Source organism: Anarrhichthys ocellatus, unplaced genomic scaffold, assembly GCF_004355925.1.
Source record: "Anarrhichthys ocellatus isolate YVR2014 unplaced genomic scaffold, GSC_Weel_1.0 scaffold9, whole genome shotgun sequence".
Taxonomy (NCBI): Eukaryota; Metazoa; Chordata; class Actinopteri; order Perciformes; family Anarhichadidae; genus Anarrhichthys; species Anarrhichthys ocellatus.
This window is the reverse complement of record NW_022280039.1, coordinates 1,280,869-1,292,299: the sequence shown is the minus strand read 5'-3', so window position 1 is coordinate 1,292,299 and position 11,431 is coordinate 1,280,869. Positions and strand designations below refer to the sequence as shown.

Sequence of the window (11,431 nt, the reverse complement as noted above, 5' to 3'; positions counted from 1 at the left end):
GTTTGCAGTCAACACTGGTCACATAACATCAACTGACAAGACTGTTTTGAGCCCACACACAAGGCAGGTTATGCAACTCAAATTTGGTAGGTACCACCTGACAGCCATGTTAATGCCGATGGCCTCGTCAATTGTGAAGGATAAACATGCACACAAAGTCTTCATGAAATCGATAATTGTCAGTATGTCATGTAGCATGCTTCCCAGCTGCCTGGAGGGAGATAACTAACTATACTGGCTGGAGAGGGTCAGTGGAGGACTAAACTGTCAATATGAGGTCCCAAATGACAGGGACACTGAGATTACATAACTAACTGGAACAGTAAGGAGGGAGGGAAAGGTTGGTCAAAAGTGATACATGAAATAAGCAAAGGATTGGAAGAGCAGAAGAGGTACAGAGCAAAGTAAAAGAGGTTTTTAGAGAAAGGGCCGAGAGTAGAGAAAGGGAATACAACATCACTTTTCACAGAAAAACAACAGCAGTCATTTATTCCTTGTTAACTAAGTCAATAGTTCTGTGCGACGCTCTAGTCCCGTACACAGCCGCGGGGCCACTCATGCTGTGTACTGCTACAATACTTGTCAATAGTCGGCTCTTTAGGTGTTACACGCAGCTGAGCACACAAAGTTGGGTATGAACTTTGCTCAGATATGAATATTTGGACTGTATAAGTATGCATGTGTGTACGTGCATGTGTGTCTAGTAATAATGGTAGTCGAGCAACATTCACTATCCTATTCCCCCAGTAGAAATCTTTTACTAATGGGAGTGAGTGAGACCTTCAATGAAAGGCCCCCAGTGGTGCCAAGACATTGTTTCGAAGTTTCACATTCTATTTTTATTAAAGCTGATTAACCAACAAGGAAAGTTTGTTCAGTGGACAATTGTACATGGGTATCGACGAAGCCTGGATCGTCAAACACCATGCCACAATACAAGTTCATCCATCAGGACCAGTTTCGTCCATATGTGTTGGTGGGTGTGGCAGGTATCTGTAGGTGTGTTTGTGAACACCACAACATGAATATCTTTCAGGCTGCTTGTTTAAATGTTTATTCATTATTCTGGTGGAGGAAGAGCAATTTATCCCATGCCCATCCAGCTTTGTGGCAGCTGCCTATAGGCCTGTGTTGCTAAGCCTACTGGGATGGAGCCTCACCACAGGGGATGAAGAGCCTAAAGCCTCTCCAGCCTGCTGCTACAGACAGACCAGCTCTCTGACGAGACAACCAGGAAACTAGCTCCTATAGACATGCTGTATAAATAGATCTTCCATATTAAACACACTGAAATGGGAAGCAAGGGGGGTACCACACACTGACAGATCTGAAAAACTGTCATTGCTGACTGACAGACCTACAGACATACAGGTGCAAAACCAGTCAAATAACATTTGCAAGTGATCATTCGTTTTTTCTGGCCACCTGGTAAATGCAAGTCCAATTTTCATTCTCAGCTCTGTTTTTGGTCTCTACCAACTCCTGAGGGAAATATCTGTCTCTTTAGCTGCTAAATTCTCCACCATGTTTCATGAGCAAGTAGCATAGGGGGAACTTTTAGAGCTTTTTTGCTGAAAACAGCTGCCAGCTGCAGCAGAAAACGACACCAGGAGCAATGAGACTAGTGATTTAAATCATTAAAGTTGCAGGCAGAGAAACAAAAAAACATGAGCTGAAACTTAAGCCAAAGGGAGCCGCAGATTCAAGCAACCGCTTTCACATATTGTTTTCACGCTGTCATTTGATTTTGCTGACATAAAAAGTTAAAATCATAGTTTTGTTTATTTCGTTTTTAATTGGGGCTATATTGTCATATTTGAAGTCAACGATAGTTACAATCAATAATCTTTTTCATATGTAGCTACTGTAAGAATTCTATGCAAGTGACATAGTCCAATGGTATGCAGCGCAATATATCAGGTGGAGCAGGTTAAAAAGATCAAGTGAAGGGTGTGTACATATTTGTGATTACATCATGGTGATTATGATAATTAGAATGTGACTGAAGTGGCCTGATGACTTGGATAGCTCATCCAGTGTGCAAACGTGCACCGATGACAGAAATGGGTTGATAGCAGTGCACTGGTTTAGCTCTGTTTTATTGCTATATTATAGTTAGGCCATGCCAACCCACCCACCGCCGAAGCCACAGCTTCAGTGCATCATCCGGCTGTACCATGGAAAACCCACACATGTCGTGGCAGGACAATCCACCCTTCCTGTTTATGTGGGCTTCTGATTTGGGGGAATATCTTAACATACAGTGCTGACTCACATATCCCAAATCTTCTCTGAAAATCACGGCTCAAGAGAAAACAAGTCGAGGCTTAAAACTAATCTGAAATTAATTAAAAGTTTTGCCATTTAACTAATTTTTTATTTTTAGGGTTCGAACATGTTCAGACAAGACGAGGCTTCTGATGAACCATGTGGAATGATGTGGAAGTATAACACTGTTGCATCAGAATTGCTTAGAATCAACATCGAGGACATGAGGCCATCCTTGACTCCAGGACTGATTGGTATTATTATGTCATTTAAGTTGTTAAAAAATGGGAAGTAAATACAGGGTTAAGTGCACACTGACCATTTAGTTCTAGACCATTTTACAGAAGCGAATAGTTGGTCCATCCTGACAGACAGACACACACACACACACACACACACACACACACACACACACACACACACACACACACACAAACCCGACTATATCCCCAGTAACGTCATTTCGACGGCATGGGTAGGCAATGGGACTTAAGTGCATCAGATTAGAATAAAATAAACATGATCATACCCTGCCATCTGCACTGGGATGGCATGGTTGCCTAGCACTAGGCACTGTTTGGATTGTCTAACGACGTCGATGTGCTGACGTTGGAGTGTGTGTTATGGTGCGTGTGTTTATGCCTATGTGTGTATGTGGCCAAATGTGCTGATGGCATCATTCAAATGATGATGGACTCATTTTCGAGACAGTCTTCCAAATAAAGTCAGTCTGCTCTCAGACTTGAATCAGTGTGTCTGTGTATGATTGCGTGTTTATGTTTGTGCATACGTATGTGTTTAGTTTTGCCAAATATTGAGTATTGTAATAATATGATTAGTAATAACACTGTAAAGAGATCTGGGATAACTTGTTTTCAAACTCTCCTTTTCAATAAAGGAGAGTTTCTCATCAAAATATTATATCTAATTGTAGGACAAAACTAGACCGGCATGCTTTGTGGTTTTTTTCCACTTAGAAAAAATATAATACAAGACAACAGCATGGTCAATTTTTTGATTTGTTTTGCTTCATGAAACTGATAAGAATGTGGTTTTAATTCTCATCACTCTATTTCTCGCAAATAAACACCCCTCCCATTACCTCTAGTGTGTGGGTGAGAGTTATTGAGTCTCAAAATAGAGCTGCAGCAATAATAACAGCAACATCCTGGCAACCCATATCATTGTGCTCTGTCAGTGAGACTGCTAATAGGGTTAATATGAAAGAGATGAATGGGTGTCTTCGGGGCGCAACCTGAATTTGAAATGCATAAACATTTCCATCAGGCATTGGGTTATATGTGTTCTATGCTTCTCTACACGGGCACATAGGAGTGTGTGTGTGTGTGTGTGTGTGTGTGTGTGCGTGTGTGTGTGTCAGTAAGAAAAAGAGAGAAAGAGAAATAAAGGCTTTATGAGTGGACCAACTTGGCATTCACCTCAGTGCGCACACAACATTGGTAATTGGCAGCCATGGAGAAAGCCCAGGCAAACTAACACTGCAGAAACGTCATACAGAGTTAACTGGTGCACCAATGTAAAAACAGATATGGAACCAATAGTCATTTTAATCATCTCAGTGTCAAGGTTGAGAAACCCTAACAGTACCACCACAGAGAGGGCAGCTTTATGAAGCACCTGCTGTGCTTCAACAGAGGGTCTTCAGTTCAGCTCTGGTGTGTGTGTGTGCCACGTGTGTGTGTGCGTGTGTGTGCATATGTGTGTTAGTGGTTGGATTGGAGTTCATTAATCAAAGCAACATTTGTTCTTGCAAGTCAAGCAAAGCTCCATCAGTCCAAGGCAGAAACAAAAATGGATCTACTTAAAATGTCAAATTCTTTCTTTAAAGACGGTGGGACTTGTGTCATCATGGTCAGGGAAGCTCTAGTTCAACTGCATGCTTTTCATTCATTGTTGTTTGGGTAACCTTTTCCGTGCCAGAGGTATGTTAACTCAGCAGCTCATTTCTGGCAATGCCATACATTCCCACCCCTATGCATGATGGGACCTTTTACTGTTGGACACCGTGGTTCCCTGGCTCGTCACACGTTATTTCCCCATAAGTCTCTACTTACACAATAATATTATTTTAATATTAAGAATTTGGAACTATAAACTGCTTGTATTTCGCATTGTTATCATTATTATGATTATTATCATCACCTTCTTGGTTACAAAGTATTTGTTCAGCTTTTTATTAGAATTCTATGTTTTCTATTGAATCCAACAATAAAGAGAGCATACATTAGGTAATATGATTATAATGCATTTAGTTATTAAAGGCTCGGAAGAGTGCCCTACTGACACCCTCTACCCAACACATCATTCCCCAGCTGCTCTGTCACTCACCATGAGGGGCGCATGCACTACCAACACACCAACATTAAATGTGTGTCCACACCCTCATACTCACAACCTTATGACACATAGAGGTAGTCAGAGTGGTTTAAACTTATTATTGCTAGTTACTTTCTGAACTCACTGGACATGGACTTAAGCCTCACATGACTGAGATATACAGGACTCCTTTGAAAAGTGTGCATAGTATCATGTAACTGTGCTCTCACATGGTGTATGAGAGAGCGAGGCTGCCTCTGGCTCTGACTGTTGTATTGAACTTTTGTGCTTTGCTTCATCTGCCTATTATAGATAACAGTTCAATAGATGAATATGAACTTTTATGATAAAGCAACACACCAGTGGAACACCCTGCCTGAAGTTGTGAGGAGCTGCAGCACTATTAGCACTTTTAAAGCCAACTTAAAAAGTCTTTTAAAAACCGCACAACACTGCACACACTGACCTCAATTCTTGTGGTCTTTTCTGACTTGATTTTATTGACACACATTCATTTTTGATGTGCTATTTGTGTGTAGCGTTGTATTGGGTGTCTTGTATGTTTTTATGGTATATCTCTGTATTATGTCTTTTCTTTTTACTGTGTTGTCTTGTCCTTGTTTGACCTGCCAAGGGACTGCAGATGCAAATTAGCTTAAGCTACAATCTGGTACAGTGCATCGAATGGAGACATTTATGTTTAAACTGTACATGGTCCCTTTTAAATAAATAAAATAAAATAACGCCGATCAGAAGATTATTTATAATGCCAAATCATTCAGAGAGGTGACTGTATGATGTTACACGATTTTTGCTGAAATTGTCAAATGTTTAATCATGATGCTTAAAAAGAACATGAAAAGCTGGAGGGATATAATGAAGATTATCATTGTTTTGATATGGACCAGTGAAACTTTGAAAGCAGGGTTCTGTGTCACACACACTGTCAGGAGAATTAAAACTTCAAAACCACAATACTGGGCCGAAGATGCAGCTGCTGAGTAACTACTGTCTTTTTGTTTTTGTTTCATTGAATGGCCTACCTGCCCCCTCCACCCATCTGGCCTCCTGCCTGCCGGCCAGGACACAGTGAGGTAAATGGAGCAGAAGTACAAACACTGCAATCTGCTCACTTGTCCTGAGAAAGCTGTCGGACCTCCCTGACAAACGCAGTGACCCACACACGCTTCCATTAAGGCCAGTTGCTCCGACACTGCATGCCTCTGTGGATGGAAGGAGAGGAAGAGAGAGAGAAGTTTGGCTATGAGAGAAGGTCAGAGGAGAAGTGAGACGTGACAGACCTCATGTACTTGGAAGACCTTAAGAAGCTCCTGTTTTGGCCATTGACGCACTAGTGAAGAAGACACACACTCAAAAAACGCACTTTACACAGTATCCAAAGGAGACTGGAAGCCCCAGACCTTACATAAATGCAATATGATCAGGGGGTATGTTCCTGTATTTTTCATTAGAGTAATGAGAACGACAATTACAAGACTTTAACAGCTCATGAATATAAAGCCCTCTGGATAGAATCTCGAACCTCTCGTTCCCTGCTGAGCGTCATAAGGCACGTAAACAGGAGACCAAAAACAAAAAGAAAAAAAGAGAGAAAGAAAGAGATAGAGAAAAAAGACACAAATAAATAAGAAAGGTATAGAGGGAAAAAAAGGAGCAGGATGAAGATTGGGAAAGAAAGACAGGGATAAATAGAGAGAGAGAGAGGGAGAAAGAGATCAGAGTTAGTCTGGAAAACACAACCAATGGATGTCAGGGCAGAGGTAGTTGTGCTCGTCCCTGTTTCCATGGCGACCCGAATGTGCTGTCGGTGCAATGACGCCAATTGGGAGTATTGCGTCGTGGCCGTGCTGACATGAGCCACACGTGCAAGTGCCCAGCTGACAGCACTGAGCATACGCCACCGTCTATTCATAGCACCTAAGTGACACCCAGGAGAGACACAGACAGCCGGCGGTGTGGGCCAAGGAGGCCAGGTGCCCAAAACTGTGTGGGATCTGGCATAGGACTGGACCCCTTGATGGAGTTGGATGGATGCATGGGCAGATTAAGGGATGAACCCATGGTTGGGGTTATGCTTTTATCTGATCTCTGTCCACACTGACAAAGTAACATTTGGGCCATCAGTCAACACAACGAGTTACACAAATCCCTGCTTTTTTGAGGTCTCTAAACATATGCACATATATGGTGGGGTCATGATGGGTCAAACAGCACTTCAGAAAACAACCCTAAAATGCATATCACTAATCTAGGAGTGACTAGGGCAGGTAAGGAGGGTGTTGTAGAGTCTTGGGATAGGATTTTCTTTTCAAACTGCCAGTCCCTGGAAGATCAGATTGGGGACCTGTATTTAAATGATATTCTCAACTCTAGTGGACTACCACTTCCTGGCTCAGCAGAAACATCGGGTGAGAGATGGTTGTGTGTCTCTGTCTCTGACTCAGGTTCATTACTATTTCATTTTTGTCATCTATCCTGTTTTGCTTTGGGACGCGTAATTGAAAAAGATTAACAAACAATTCAGCGTTTTGTCAGAAATAATCCGATTTTTTATCAAACAAAATTTGATTTTGTATGGATATATATATTGCAAATATGGAGTTCCCGCTTCATATCAAAACAAAATTGTCAAAGTGCAAATAAAACCTCAAAGAACTGTTCTACTGACAAGATGGTAAAAAAAAAAATTATGCTATATCAGCAAGAGTCACAAGTATTCTAAATAAGATTTTATTTATTTTAAATGAATAAGATAATGAAACAGATAATATGTTGTATTTAATTGTATAAATATAATCAAGTAACTAAACCTGAGTGTGGCTCATACCAATTGGAAAATGTCATAGAATTATTGTTTGCAAATCATTAACTGCCACAAAGCCAAGTTGTGCTTCTGAGCATGCCTGCATATGATGCTAATTTATCTTCACACCACACTGCTCCGAATGTGGTACACTTGGCAAGATGGCTGGAAACACCAAGTCAGTGCCTCCTTTGTGAGCGATTGTTCAAGCTCAATTGGCACTTCTGCAACACTGCTTTGTCTGTGAGATCAGGCAGAAGAATAGCAGAGGCTTTGAGGCAAAGAGAGGCCTATTGTGGTCAGTCAGCGGCCAAAGTTAGATGTCATTGTGGTCATTCGATGGATTTTGCCAAAGGCCATTGTGTCTCCTAACGTGACACAGTGTCACAGTGGAGGTACAGAGTTGCTGAGTGAAATCGATCTGAGCGGGGACAAAGATCACCATTTTGTGTGTGTTTGAGTTTTGCATTGTTTGTTTACGTGCTACGTATATGTATTTGTATGAGTCTGTGTTGAGTGCTGTGTGCTGTGTTTGTTTGTGGAAATTCAGCCGACGCAGGCCTTTCACACCCCTGGGATCAGCGGTTTGCCACATCAGAAGAGAGACTGAGAGAGGGGTGAACCATGTGTGGACGCCCCCATTATGCCCCTATTGTGCCCATGCGGCTGCATCGATAGCGCTATTGCAGGGGCCACTGGCAGCAGAAAAGTGCTGTACAAGACACTTTGGGATAAAGGTTTAGTACACCTCTGTGTCACATGAAGAAGAGAGGGGACAAAGCCTAATGAGAGCAGTGAACAGACTGAAAACACACACACAGTAGTTCATCCCAAAAAGGTATATGTCATGGCCACAGCATGATGTTCCACCACCCATCTATACTGGTTTGTGTGTGCCTCTGTGTGTTTGTGTGATGGCTTCCGTGCTTGCTGGCCACAGCCTGAGGATGGTTGCCTAGGACTTGCATGCAAGCTGAGATAGGAACAAGCCTGGGCAGGTCGCTTCGTTCCCTTCGCAGGACAATGGTTGTTTCAGATGCCTGATGAGCAGGAGTCGTGGAGAATCTGTGAGAGACTGGGGGGCCTCTCACAGCCCCAGCCTGACATGTATGCTTTTGCCAAGTTCCAGACAGACTTGCATACACAGAGAGCAGCATTGTTTGTTTTTTTTGCTGATAAAGTATCCTAAAATGCTTTTCTGATAGCTCAAATAAACAAGTCGACACTGAGGACTGAATCTTGTTTTTTTCTTATTGTGTCATTTCCCTGCTGTCCCTGCTTGTTTCTATAGTGGAAGTTTAATACTTTGTAATTTGATTATATCTCCATAACGTAGTTCAGCAATACCTTGATCCTTGATCACACCAAGAGTCTCTCAGCTTGACACCAGCTGTCTGGCTATTGTCAGTACGTGACAACTGAAGAAGTACAGCTCTGGTTAATGGGCATCTCCTATCGTTGTCAGAGGAGTTTGGCCACAAAAACGTTTGATAGCACACACACACACATGGCAGATGTTTGACGAGTGATTAATAGTTTCAACTGTACACTTCAGTGTCTGTACTGAACAATGTGGGCAGCATCCTCCTTGAAGTGTCTGTACAACACAATAGCATCTAACTAGTCTTGAACATCCACCCAAATGGTTTCAAAATGAATTGGGTGGGTAAGGATAAAAACAAAGGTGTTGAAATGTTGTTCAGCAACCTTTCACAAACAGACAGGTTCTGCAGGTGGACATAATGTCAGCAGTGTGACCGACTAAGCAGGGTGGACCCGCTTTAAGCTGGAGGCGGTGAGCACCAGCCCTTCTGAAGTGCTCTTGAGCAAGATCCCATACTTCTTCCAGTGAATTTTTTACATTATATTAGCCATGTTCATATTTGTATTGATATCAAAGTGTATGAAGTGGTACACACTATTGTGGCTAAAGCAACAACTACATTGTTTTTGTCTTCTTTTCTCCACCCGACAGTCCAAAATGTTTTGTTAACCATCATGATATATTAAGAAAATATTCATATTTGAGAAAATGATTAACAATATTTCTTTGGGGGGGGGTATTTTTGCTTGAAAAAACATGATTATCAAATGTTCCATCACTACTCAATGTATTGTTTCAGCTTCAATTGTCATCTGTGACATCTGTTCACAGGTTTCCAAATAGATTGCAATTTACTAATTGTTACATTACTGCATATAGCTTTATAGACTATACTGTACGTAGAGAGCCTATAGGGACAGCTGCCACGTTTCTCACCAATTACACATACCTGCACCAGAATAGGGAATTTCATCTTTGTGAAAAATAACTGTTGAATTTTTTAAGATGGTAAAAGTCATTAAATGCTCATCACTATATGTTTTAAAGTATGAGACGCACAAATTCGAGGCATGCAGCCATAGCCATTTCATATGTCCCTATTACATGATGCATCTTTTACCTCACCGGGCGCACTGTCCGGTCTGGAGGCTGGCACGCTCTCTACTTCATGAATGGATGGGTGTGGCACATGGTGACAAGCAATGAGGCTGTCGTCACTGCGCTGATAGGCGCTGGCGTGCTGTAGTGGTGAAGGCTGGTCCAGAGAGAAACATAACTGCTCTGCCGCGGCTTTGGAGAGACAACGGGAGAAGGAAAGGGGAAGAGAGGAGAGTGAGAGAGACAGAGACAGCAGCGTCACCCCACTACCCAGCGAGGACTAAACTTCTGGCGAGAAATTAGGTGAGGTAGGGGTCTAGGACAAACAAAAATATGGGTGCCGTAGAGGAAAAGGCAAGCGGACTTTTATTATAGGATATTTTATTTGTATACATGGGAAGTGAACAAATCAAATCAGCAGAAATCATTAGGGGGATTAGACAGATGCGATGATGATGAAATGCATGCGAGCTGTTTCAAAAAAATCGCGGATAAATCCCTCGTGCATTTGTGATGTAAAGTCAGAGTGGAATTATTACTTTAGAAAAAAAAAGACAGACAAAAGAAAGTCGAAAAGGGCTTCGTCCTCAATGTGCTCCCCTCCTTGTAGGTGTGACAGAAACAACAAAGGGACGTGGAACAAACTCGCATCAGGACCACAGGCGGACAGCAGCCCAGACAGATCGTTGAGCACAATAGGGGGGGGGCTGCAAGCAAGAGGATGTCTGCTGCTTTTTGCAATATGCAGCAGTCTTCATGTAATTACATTCCTCTTGGCGTCTCTCGGCTGCAACGGCCGGGAGTGCTTTTCCTCTGGCAGGGCTTCACTAAACACGAGCGTTTAGAAACGAAGCCGATAATTTGAGAACGTTCAAGTCCAGACTGAGACGGAGCAAAGTGTTAAAACGTGTGAGTTGTGATTCGGTGTTGTCATCCACAGGAATGCTCTGAAGTGATTGCATGTGTTTGTGCCTTGCAGTTGAATGAGGAGAGGCAAGAGACGAGCGCTGCCCAGAATTTAAGTGAAAGGGAGCAGGAGCAGCGGAGCGCTGTGAGCTGAGAGCGGACGGCGAAGGGGGAGAAAGACCTGCAGCGATTCCAGAAGTGAATGTCTCTTAAAGGTAGGAGCTACGTGGACTGTGACACACACACACACACACACACACACACACACACACACACAGCCCGCTCTGTGTCTTAACTTGTCAACTGTGTATGCTCGCAACTAAACGGTCTACAGCGCAGACCACATGTGGATAGATACAAGGTTGTATAACGGTTGAGTTAGTTTGGGTTGCTCAGTTTTGCGCTTATGGACAGACCTCAGGTTGAACTTGCCTGACATTTAACTTCTGCTCCGGACAATATTTGTTAAGCTGTTTGGGAGATGAGACCCGAAAAAAGACACTGCAAGGCATCCATATTTGGTCATTTGTCTGACGTCTAAATTTGCAAAACCGTTATAAAACACAGCTCTCGTATATTTTATGTTTAAGCTAAAAACTTAAGTTTATTAAATCAATTTGGGTGTGACACCTAAAGTCAACCCCCCCCCAAAAAACTACATTTATAAAAGCCAT

At 42.4% G+C, this 11,431-nt stretch overlaps 1 protein-coding gene across 3 annotated transcripts in view; it reads left to right on the top strand.

The window, feature by feature from the left end:
• Positions 1-10,032: 10,032 nt before the first annotated feature.
• The window catches only part of rhobtb4 (Rho related BTB domain containing 4), a 34,699-nt gene continuing 33,300 nt past the window's right edge, over positions 10,033-11,431 (top strand). The window contains exons 1-3 of one of the 3 annotated variants that reach the window (XM_031848988.1): positions 10,033-10,154; positions 10,462-10,609; positions 10,831-10,972. The gene's annotated coding sequence lies outside the window, so the exon portion shown is untranslated. Of the gene's footprint in view, positions 10,155-10,461; positions 10,761-10,830; positions 10,973-11,431 lie in introns of all 3 variants that reach the window. The other 2 variants (XM_031848987.1, XM_031848986.1) reach the window with 2 other exon arrangements.